At 38.7% G+C, this 11,860-nt stretch overlaps 1 non-coding gene across 1 annotated transcript; it reads right to left on the bottom strand.

The window, feature by feature from the left end:
• Nucleotides 1–1,204: 1,204 nt before the first annotated feature.
• Nucleotides 1,205–1,311, bottom strand: LOC141634842 (small nucleolar RNA R71). The gene has a single exon (XR_012539561.1). It is a non-coding gene; the product is annotated as a small nucleolar RNA R71 (small nucleolar RNA).
• Nucleotides 1,312–11,860: the final 10,549 nt, after the last annotated feature.

Below are 11,860 nucleotides of genomic sequence, written 5' to 3' on the forward strand. Positions count from 1 at the left end.
TCATTAGACCATGCATGTTGTTGAGTAGGGAAGACTAAGTCGACTTGTAGGTGTTGTACAATCTAATCGATTCGGCTCCGGGACCCAAACTTTCCTAGGATTGTAAGATATAACCCAACTCAATCCATCACAACAATAATTGCTTGCTTATAATTTGAGAACATGTTTGTATGATCAATTCCCATGAATCCCCTATGACCCCATGATACCCTAGTGCTTTTTATCAATTGTTTACAACCCTTTTCAATTCATCTTGCTTGTTTACTTTTATTGCTATTTAGTTTAGTGACCTTCTACATCAACCCAAATTGTGACACCCCTAAGACACCACTAGTTGCAATAGAAATCTCATTTCAATTCCCGTCCCTTGGGATCCGACCTTTACTTGCCTCTTTACTAATTGTAGAGTTGTATGTGAAGCTATAAATTGTGTTTTGGTGGTCTAGGCGCTCCTAACGACAAGTTACCGAAAAGATTTAGTCCCGACCAAAAATGGCGCCGTTGCCGGGGACGGTGTTAACTTGATTTAGATTTTCTTATATTGTTATTAGTTGTGTCTTTCTTTGCCTTGGGGAAGTAAAACTCCTCAAGGTTTGTTCTAATTGTTTTCGAGTTGTTTGATATTTTCATGTCTAGAAGGTCACAAGGTGACTTGTTACCTTTTGATCGTGAAATTGAAAGAACTTTGACAACCATTAGAAGATTTTCTAGGAGAAATTTGAGAGGTATTGGTGAGGTTGTAGATATTCAACCAACTATTGAGTTCATCAACCCTTTTGCAAGAGAAGGTGAGGAGAACCCAACACAAAATACAACACAAAATCAACCCACAATGCCTAAGTTTTCATCACATTCCGTACCCACCGAGGAGAACCTACCCAATGGTACTCCCACACCACAACATCTAACCGGAAATTTCATTGCCAAATCCGCATTTATCCAATTAGTCGAAAGAAGCCAATTTGGGGGGATGCCTAGTGAATACCCTCACTCTCATATGAAGGCTTTTTGCGATTATTGTGATGCGATTTGTCAAACTGGTGTAACTCAAGACCAAATTCGATGGGTCGTATTTCCTTTTTCTCTAATTGGCACCGCGAAACAATGGTTGAAGAGCCTTGATAAGGCCACTCTCGGAATTGATTCTTGGAAAAAGTTGGCTCTAGCTTTCTACAAAAAGTTCTACCCACCGGAAAAAACTAACATGCTAAGAGCTCAAATTACGGGTTTTAAGCAAAGGGATGAAGAATCTTTGTATGAAGTTTGGGAGCGGTTTAAAGGAATTTGCCGCTCATGTCCTCACCATGGACTTAGCGAGTGGTTCTTGGTACAACAATTTTGGAACGGTCTATATGAAGATTCAAGGAACATTCTCAACATGGGATCAAATGGAATGTTCGCCGAAGTTGATGACAATCAAACTTGGAACAAAATTGAGGAAATGGCGGTCCATAACTCACAATATAGTAGACCTCGCAAGGCTAATAGAGGAGGAAAACATGAACTGGACTCCGTTACTCAATTGGGTGCTCAACTTAGTGCTCACATTGATACCATCAATTTGAAGTTTGAAAAGGCTATGGCTAGACTTGAAGAAGCCTCAAAATCACCAAAGCATCATGTTAATGCCATGACGGCATCTTCATCTATCCCAAGTGGGATATGTGAGAATTGTGGAACTTTAGGACATGACCCAAGTGAATGTAGGGGAACAAATGAACAAGTGAATGCTTTCCAAGCATACAAGAGTGGTACCCCTTATTCCAACTATTACAATGAAAACACCAAATTCCATCCAAATATCTCATACAAAAGCCAAAATGTTCAAAATCCTCAAACAACATACACCCCACCTCCCATGAGAAACCAAAATCAAAGACCCTTTTACAACCAAAACCAAGGTTACCAAAATCAATCTCCATACAATCAACAAAATGACCAAGGTTTTGATGTTCAAAAAGCGGTCCTTCAAATGCAAAAGAATCAACAAGAGTTTTTCACTCAAATGCAAAAGGATAGTCAAGCAAAGGAAACCACCATCAACAACATCCTAGCTCACACCAAAATGTTGGAAACCCAATTAACTCAACTAGCATCTTCAAGCTCACAAAGACAAAAGGGGAAATTACCACCTCAAAGTAATCCACCAAGACATGAAACGGTTAGTGCCATTCACTTGAGAAGTTGTACAAGGTATAAAGCACCGAAGAAGCAAGTTGAGGATGAAGTTGTGGAAGCTAGTGATAAGGAAGAAATTGTGCAAAACTCCAAGGATGGAGAACCATCAAAAGAAGAAATCTCAAAGAAAAATGAAGACAAGGTCAAGGAGAAGGAGCCCATTGTGATTAGACTTCCTTTTCCAAGTCGTCAAACCAAGCCCAAATTTGATGACCAACTTGGAAAATTTATGGAAATTGTGAAGAATTTGGAAGTCTCAATTCCTTTCACGGAATTAATCAATCACGTGTCGGCCTATGCGAAATACATGAAAGACATCCTCACAAAGAAGAAGTCGATCCGGAAGCTTGAGACTATCGCTTTCACTAAGGTGAGTAGTGCAATACTTCAAGGGAGTTCACCTCCAAAACTCAAGGATCCGGGAAGCTTCTCAATACCGTGTACCATTGGCGACACCACGATCAAAAAAGCCTTATGTGATCTAGGGGCTAGTGTGAGTGTTATGCCGTACTCGGTGAGTAAAAGGTTGGGGATGGGATAGCTTAAATGCACCAATATCACACTCCAAATGGCCGATAGATCGACGAAGACACCATTAGGGATATGGGAAGATGTTCCGCATTTAATTGGGAAATTTTTCATCCCGGTGGACTTTGTCATTGTTGATATGGAAGAAGACTCCAACATTCCAATCATTCTAGGAAGACCTTTCTTACACACCGCGGGTGCGGTGATTGATGTGAAACATGGAGAGCTCACTCTAGAAGTGGGAGATGAGAGTATAACTTTCAATCTTGACAAGACCATGAGAGCTCCCCGTTTGCATGAACCATATTTTATGATTGATCATTATATCCGGAAGGATGATAGGAAGAAGTCGGAACTCCAATGGAAGAAGAAAATTGAAGATGCTCCATTCAAAGAGAAAGTGAATTATAACAAAGAGAGCTTGCAAAGCTCACCAAAGTCAAGCAATGAAGAAGATGGCCCCATTGGCCAAAACGATATAATGGGAGAGTTGTCTCTATCAACTCAAGAGATCTTTAGTGATCAAGTAGATGAAGTTTGTGGTCTTTGGGACGATGAGTTTGAAGGGATTTTCAATCCCTATATTGGTAATGCTATCGATCAAGACCGACAACAAGGGCAAAGATCTATTAAAGATCTTTATCATGACAATGAACAAGCTTTTGATTACTTCTTCAAGGTGTTGAGCAACATCAACAACACCTTGGACATGCCCCCATGACATCTCACTAAGGATGAGAGTTTGGTGGAGTCCTCCCTAAACCACCATTTGTAAATATTTCTAACTCCTAACTCGCATTTTAATTCTCATATTGCATTTTTTGTCATTTTTGGATTTTCATGCCTTGATCAAGATAATTATCATGTTTGAGAGAAGTGAGGGAGGGTCTAATGATTTCAATTAATGCTTAGTGCTTTAGCTTAGTGTGGGGATAGCAATTGCCTAGGCTATCCATGCCTTAGTAGTGCCCCCACAATGAACAACACGAGATTTTGAAGAATGAAAAATGACGCGGGATATGCAAGTACACGGATGGAACTGAATCCGGGTAAAAGGGGTAGAATCCGAGCGTTTTCAAGAAAACCCGCCCGTCTTCAGGCAACCCGGGCGTCTTGGTCAGAATCCGCCCGTCCTTCATGAGCTGAATTTTTGAAATTTTAGGACTGTTAGCAAATCCGGGCGGCCTGCAAAAGAATCCGCCCGTCCTCAAAAAGACACCCGTCCTGAAAGAGAAGACGCCCGTCTTTTTGGCTGAGAAAAACAAGAAAATCCCTGGAAATAAATCTGCCCGTCTTTACTGAAAGACGCCCGTCCCGCAGCTGAACTATCCGAGCGTCTTTGCTCAAAGACGCCCGTCTTTAGGTGAGGATTTCTCAACCAGAACAGACAGAATCCGGGCCCCGAAGGAAAGCCGCCCGTCTTCCCCCGCATTTCAAAATTTTCGGGTCTTTTATAAACCCCCTCCCACATTCATTTCTTCATTCCTTCATTCAAAACACTACCCATAAACCCCAATACTCAAAACCCTCATCCTCTCCATCACAAAAACAAGATTTCCTCAACCACATTCATCAAAATCAAATCAAAACATCCTTCTAACAAAAATTAATCACTCTTCTTTCAACAAAAATCAAACCAAGCACCAAAATCTTCAACCTTTGAGTCGATTTTTGAATTTATAAAGGCAAAGCCTTCCATCTTAAAATCGATTTGGGTACACTTGGAAATTGAAGATTTTCACTCTTTTCTTGGTTCAAGCATCAATGGCAAGGACAAAAGGAGCAACAAAGGCACCAAAGGCAAAGGCACTCTCAACAAGACAAAAGAGTCTTCAAGCAAAGAAAGCCTCATTGGCTATGGTGGTAGCTAGCTCAAACTTGGAAGTGCAACAAGAACAACCTCCCTTGGAAGCAAAAACATCCACTACTCCGGAAATTGCTCAACTTTCGAACTATCCGGAGGTAATTTTCATTTCCAAATCCCATAGGGAAACTTTTGCCAAGTTTGCTAGAAAATCCTTTCTATCCACCAAGTTTATTTGTGAAGATGTCTTAGATAAGTTGGGTGTCCTTGAGCAAACTAGAGCCTTCTTTAAAGCCATGGGGTTGGAGAAATTGTTTACAACAAAAGAATTGACATACCCCTCCCTTACCTTAGAATTCTTGAGTTCTTTGAAAGTTACAAAGGTTGAGACTATGGAAAACATTGAGTTCCGCCTAGCTAATGTTAGTAGGCGCATCTCCTTTGAGGAAATGAGTAAAGCTTTGGGTCTTGATGATTCACATAGTTATTTCAAGAATGTTGGCAAGTATGACCCCGCTCCTCTTTGGGAGGCGATTTCCGGAAGGAAATTTGAGAACTATCATGCTAGTCGCGCTCTATTAGTCCACCATCCAGGCATTAGAGTGTGGCACAAGGTCATAGGGAACACCATCATTGCAAGAAAAGACACCAACCACTTTACCAAGCTCAATTTTGTTCTTCTTGAGTCGACCTTAAACATTGGAAGGGAATTCACCAAGCCTTTCAACTCTCTAAGGCTTTTGGTGGATAGATGGCTAAATTTTGATTGTGGGAAGTAAGGCACTACCGTTATTGTGAATGGAGGTCTAGTCACTCTTTTGGCTAAATACTTTGATCCGAACTTCAACAAGGATAGCAAGTATGTGGCGAAAAAGGGTGGTCATCTCATTGATATTGATACTATGATAAACAAATACAAGTGGGTCTCTCATAACCCTCTTGACACCAAGTATGGGTGGCTCACTAGTGAGGCTAGATCTTTTACTTTGCCTTCGAAGATTTGTCGTTTAAGTGTCCATCGGACCAACTATCTCCTTCCCCTCTCAAAAGAAGCCGAATACATTATCCGACAACAAAGGGATGAAATTGAAATGCCCTCCTCTTCCATTGTCACACCACCCTATCCTTTCAAGTACCAAGAGTTCAAACCCGAAGGTGTTAAAGCAAACAAAGATTATATGACTCTTCTTATGCAAGAGATGCACAAGCAAGCTTTCAAGGATCGGGAAGATGCTTACTTAGCCCAATATCCACCCCTCCTTCATTTAGCTAGGCAAGGACTCCTTGATCCTTCATGTCCTTTGCCTAGTTGGGCGGATAAGGAAGTCTTCTTTCCGAGTGCATTTAGGGATGAGAGTCCGGGTGACGATGAGGTTGTCGGTGATGTGGTTGTTGATGGCATTGATGAAGAGGCTAGTGAAGAAGAAGAAGAGGATGATGAACAAAGTGAACAAGAAAGTGAAAAGGGAAGTGGTGATGAGTCCACTTCTATTGAGGAAGATGATGATAGTGATGATATGATGGAAGATTAGCAAGCTTTGGAGGCTCCTACCCTCTTGAGGTTTGTCTACTTATTTGTTTTATTTATTTATCTAGATCATGATTGGAGTAGTCCTAGCAACATAGAGGACTAACACCTCGGCCCCATTGAGGTGTTCTCATTTCATTGTTCCCACTTTTGAAAATCCAAATTGACAAATTTAGTTTCATGCATTGTATTGTGTGTGCATGAACTACACCCAACCTTAGGACATTAGCAATAATGTCTAACTCGGTTTGGGGAAGTACATACATACACAACGGGAGGTAATCTAAATTATCCTCTCCGTCATAAACAAAACCCATGCATCATGTAGTGTAGATTAGTGTAGCTAGCACTTAGTGTAGAATTCATGCATCATGCTTGCATGATTTCCCATCATTTTGGCCATTGAGGACAATGCCCATATTAGTGTGGGGATGGGGAATTCTAACTTAACTTCTATTCAAAAATCCAAAAAAATTGAAAATTTCAAAAAACCATAAAAATGTGAAAAATTGAAAAACCAAAAACATGTTCATTTCCTTTGTAGTATAGTTGTGTATATATTATTGTATATATTGTGTTTGTTTTACCCTTGTTCACATTGATCGACTACGCCACATCCGAGACATGAGGATATTGAAGACCGCATGGTATGATCTTTCCAATCTCCTTTTTCCTCTTTATGTTAATGACTATGTGGCTTTATTTTGATTGATGCGGTATAAACAATGTGAACTTAGGACTTGCATTTAGTTTATATGGCATATTAGTTGGTAGAATCATTTGCATTAGGATGTTTATATGTTAGTTGCATCATGGCATGTAGTTTGTATGATAGAAAAATTTTGTGAAACCGTCTACTTGGGAAGCTTGACAAGTGTATATAGGCCCTAGTAGATGCTTTTTCTTCTTAAGACTTTGCTTGTTAGAATACTTGTAAAACACCCTAGGATGTGTCATGCTAGTATCCTTTGACCCATGGTTTAAGGCCTAGTCAAGAGTACCCTGTGATGTGATAACTCCTTGGCTACCATTTATTCCAAGGTGACCCTTGAAACCATGCATCCATCCATCCATCATCCATGTTCTACCATATTTTTGTCATCAAAGAGAATGGGCACAAAAAGAAATCAATTTGAGTTCAATGAAATGAAAAGTGAAAGAAAGTTTGCAAAAATGCATCAAATGAAAAGAGGAGCAAAAATAGAACTCCTAAAGCTTCAAATATAAGCCACCCTCACTACATATGGGGTGACTTTGAAAATGTTTAAAAGAAATGCAAAGAAAAGTTGAAAGTTATCAAGTTTTGAATTGCCAAAAATCAAAAAGAAATGGCAAGAAAGTGTTCTCAAATGTTATATGCCATATGAAATTGGAGGGAAAAACAAAAATGAAAGCAAACTCCCAAAGTGAAACTCAAATATCTTTTGATCCCTTTATCCACCGTATCCATTTTTGTGCATGGTAGAGAGGGGACGACTCTTCTTCTTGTCTAGGCAAGAGAGGGAATTCCGCGATCCTCCAGTGTTTCTAACACCATAGGGAGTCTACTCTTGACAAAAGCATTTAACGATTGAGGACAAAGGTACCCTAGCTTGACACAACTTGGAGGTGATTTATTGGTATCCTTCTAGGCTTAGTAGTTTGAAGAAATTGCATCTATGAAGGATTGTGTACCCTTGGATTGCTTCCCTTGTAGATAATTTCCGCCACTTAGATGAGGAAAGTGGCTATTCTTTTGTAGATGCATCCATTATTTGTTTTTGTGTGCTTAATGTTTGGATGTGTCGCCATTTTGGCAAGACCCACCTTGCCTTGCAAGAAGGCATCCTACCTCATGGTTGTCTTGTTGTGAGTTGAAGGGGCGGAGTGAGACCCGCTAATTGTCTCATATCGGCTATGTTATTAGGTTAGTTTAAAATAATTGTCCTAGTCTTTGTCACCTCTTTACTCGGGACGAGCAAAGGTTCGGTTTGGGGATATTTGATGTGACCATAATTAGAGCATATTTAGTCCCTGAATTAGCCTTGTTCCCATGCTTTTTAGTGCATATTTGGGACATTTATTGTCTTTAGTTCTTTGTTTTGCATTTTCTTTGAGGTTTTGTGTCCTTGGTAGGAAAGGAGTGCAAACCTTGCATTTTCATGGCAAAATGAGACTAAATTGATTGAATTTAATGACCAAGCATCAAGGAGAGACAAGATTAGAAGGCCTTTGTACATACTATAGTAGATGGGCAATGATGAGAAAAGATCCTTTCATCCCCGAGGAAATCCCCAAGGATTTTATGAAGAAAAGGGAAGAAAAGAAGAAGAAATGTGAATGTCCAGCAATCCGTGCGGATTGTCCTGAAGACGCCCGTCCTCCACCTCCACAATCCGAGCTTCTTCACTCCAAGACGCCCGGGCAGCAACCCCAGAAGACGCCCGTCTTCTCCCAAAGACGCTCGGGCAGCAACTCACGAATCCGGCCGTCCCGTGCCTAAGACGCACGGATTCCAAGGCAGCACAATTTCGTTTCTTCAAGCTTCAAGAAAGATGCCCATCCTTCCAAAAATACCGGCGTTTCCCTATGTAGGGACTTAATCGTGATTTAAGCCCTTAGTTAACCCTAATTCCTACACCTAATCCCCACTATAAATACCCCATTAGTCTAATTAGAAGAGCATGTTCTTCTTAGCAATCTCTAGTATAGTTAATATCAATCAAATCTCTCTTTAATATTGTAATCAACAATTAATCAAGTTTTAATACAAGTTTTATTTCCTTAATCTCTCTTTTGTTCATCCTTTATTTTGGGTAATTGAAGATTATTTGGGTTATTATTGGGAGATTGACAACCTCTCAATCAAGCATCAAGTACTTCTTTTATTCTTTGCTTTATTATTGGAATCATTAGTAGGTATAATTCTATTAATCCCTTTTTAATTATTGCTAATTACTTTCATTTGTTCATCATGTTTTACTTTGTTGGTATGATTGACAACCTTGGTAGCATGTTCAACATGATAATGAGTGAGTAGTTCCATAGCTAGGGTTAATGGGTAATTAGGGGAAACCAACATGGGGAATGATTCATGCTTAAATTAATATGCTTTCATGGTTTATTTGCTTGCTTGTTATGATCTCAACTCATGCACATGTTATGTTTGATAAAATGCGAGCCTATGAATCCTTGCATTTTTTACCCATCACCTATCTTTTCAATGAGACTTGTAAGACATAAACCAACTCGAGTCTCATTAGACCATGCATGTTGTTGAGTAGGGAAGACTAAGTCGACTTGTAGGTGTTGTACAATCTAATCGATTCGGCTCCGGGACCCAAACTTTCCTAGGATTGTAAGATATAACCCAACTCAATCCATCACAACAATAATTGCTTGCTTATAATTTGAGAACATGTTTGTATGATCAATTCCCATGAATCCCCTATGACCCCATGATACCCTAGTGCTTTTTATCAATTGTTTACAACCCTTTTCAATTTATCTTGCTTGTTTACTTTTATTGCTATTTAGTTTAGTGACCTTCTACATCAACCCAAATTGTGACACCCCTAATACACCACTAGTTGCAATAGAAATCTCATTTCAATTCCCGTCCCTTGGGATCCGACCTTTACTTCCCTCTTTACTAATTGTAGAGTTGTTTGTGAAGCTATAAATTGTGTTTTGGTCAAGGTGCTCCTAACGACAAGTTACGGAAAAGATTTAGTCCCGACCAAGTCTCTTGGCTTGATGTAGCCTGAGCACATAAAGGTAGGTTAATTGATGTGGGATCAAGTTTCCATGTCTTGGCTTTAAAGGATGGGTATACTTGACGAGCTTGAGTGGATTCTCAAAATTCTTAACTATCTCCCTGTAACGTTCACAAGAAGGACTTAAGGTGTGATGTGTGAAAGGCTAAGTGAGGGTGCTAGCTGACCATCTTCATTGATGTCTTGATTCTGTTGGAATATGTGTCCTCTGACAATAATGCGATCACAACTGTCGATCATGATAATCACATGTTAGTTTAAATCTCATTTTAAAGGATACAATTGGGAAGTAATATTTTACTATCAACTGGTCCACACATATCGGTAATGATTGGCTGACTAGAGTTTGACATTACTGTCGTGCGACGGTGGTGATCAGTTGATCCCCTTAGGTCATACCTAAAGGGTAACACTCTTAATTGAATGTTTAATTGATCGTATGACGATACAAGTTAATTAAATTACCTAAAATTGACGGACGATTTTGGAAGTAATATTTACGTGTCTCATTGTAATTTGATTAAATAAGATACGGTCTAAGTAATCGAATTGTTTTGTTACTTAGATGAAATTATTGTTTACGGAAACAATTGAAATGGAATGAATAATTTATTATAAATACAAGATGTTGTGATTTATAAATTGGTAAACCATTTTTGGTACAAGTAATTGTGAATTACTATGTTAATTTTATAAGTGACATATTTTATTAATATGTTGATTTTTAATGGTTAAAAATACATTTTATAAATAAGATGTCATGAAATGTGTCACATGTGACATATTGACAAAATCACAAATAAAATGGACTCATCCATTTTATATATGTGTACCGAAATGGAGGGAGTATTTAGGATAAAATTGTGTTGATTATGTTAAGTGGAAAATATGATGATTAACCTAAAAGACTAGCATTGCATTCCGAATTGCTTTTGTGAAGAGCATCTTGGCCATGCATTGGGTCCTTTCTTCCCGCCACTCGGTTTCCACCTAGAAAAGAAGAGTGTTTCTTCTTTAATCATTCCTCTTTTACACTACATATTTTTCTAGTGTAATTTTATTCTATTCTCTAACTTTTTACTAGAACTTAGAGAGATAGAAAAATACTCCATCATCTTTCCCTCTCTTGGCCGAAATACTAGAGAGCAAAATAATATTTTGGGTCAATTTTTGGTAAGATTAATATTGTTCTAGATCAAGTTATATTAATCTATTAAGGGGTTATCTTGGGTATATGCTTTTGGGAGAGGTTCTAATTTGAACCTTGTTCATCCAATATTTGGAAGCTCAAGAACAAGTGAGTAGGAGAACTCCCTTGTGCCCTTTTAATCCGAAAATCATATGGTGAGAAAACGATTTCTTCACTTATCTATTTTAGTTTGCATGCATAAGATTTGTAATTAATTTTATGACTAAATTAATTCATCACATATATGAATATGTCAAGTAAAGAGATAAAGATTTTAAACAGATTCTATATAGACTTCATTAGTGTTCTATATTTGATTTCATACTCGTTCTTGATTCAGACTCGGATTCTTGGTCTAGAATATATCTCGGATTTTTGCTCAGAATTTTTTATTCAGGTTTGAAGATAACTTTGACTTTGGATATTGACATTGGTAGATTGAGCCTTTTTCTTTTGACTCTTTTGTCTTCGATTATAGGCATAACTGCGGCCTTGGATATTGATACCAGTTTCTCTTGATTGAGCTTTTGTCTTTTACATGGCTCGTATCGTCTTGGATTTGCTTGCTACCATGGATTTGGGTCAGACTAGCACCTTTGGGTGTGAAATGGGTTTTTTTTTTTAGTAAACAGGTTGTTTATTGTGGGGAATGGGCTTGCCTTCCATCATGGATTGTTAACAAGAGAGATGGTCTGGATTCTTCCTAGAATCTCTTGAGATATGCTCGTCCTAAACTAGGATTATAGTGAGGTTTCTATTACCAGACATGGAATAGGTAAGGAAAGAGCACGGAGTTTTAGGTCCTTTACAACTTGGAATAGAACATCATTTAAGTGCACTCACATCGACTTGGAACGTGTGGTTGTTGTTCATTTTAA

Source organism: Silene latifolia, chromosome Y (assembly GCF_048544455.1).
Source record: "Silene latifolia isolate original U9 population chromosome Y, ASM4854445v1, whole genome shotgun sequence".
NCBI lineage: Eukaryota > Viridiplantae > Streptophyta > Magnoliopsida > Caryophyllales > Caryophyllaceae > Silene > Silene latifolia.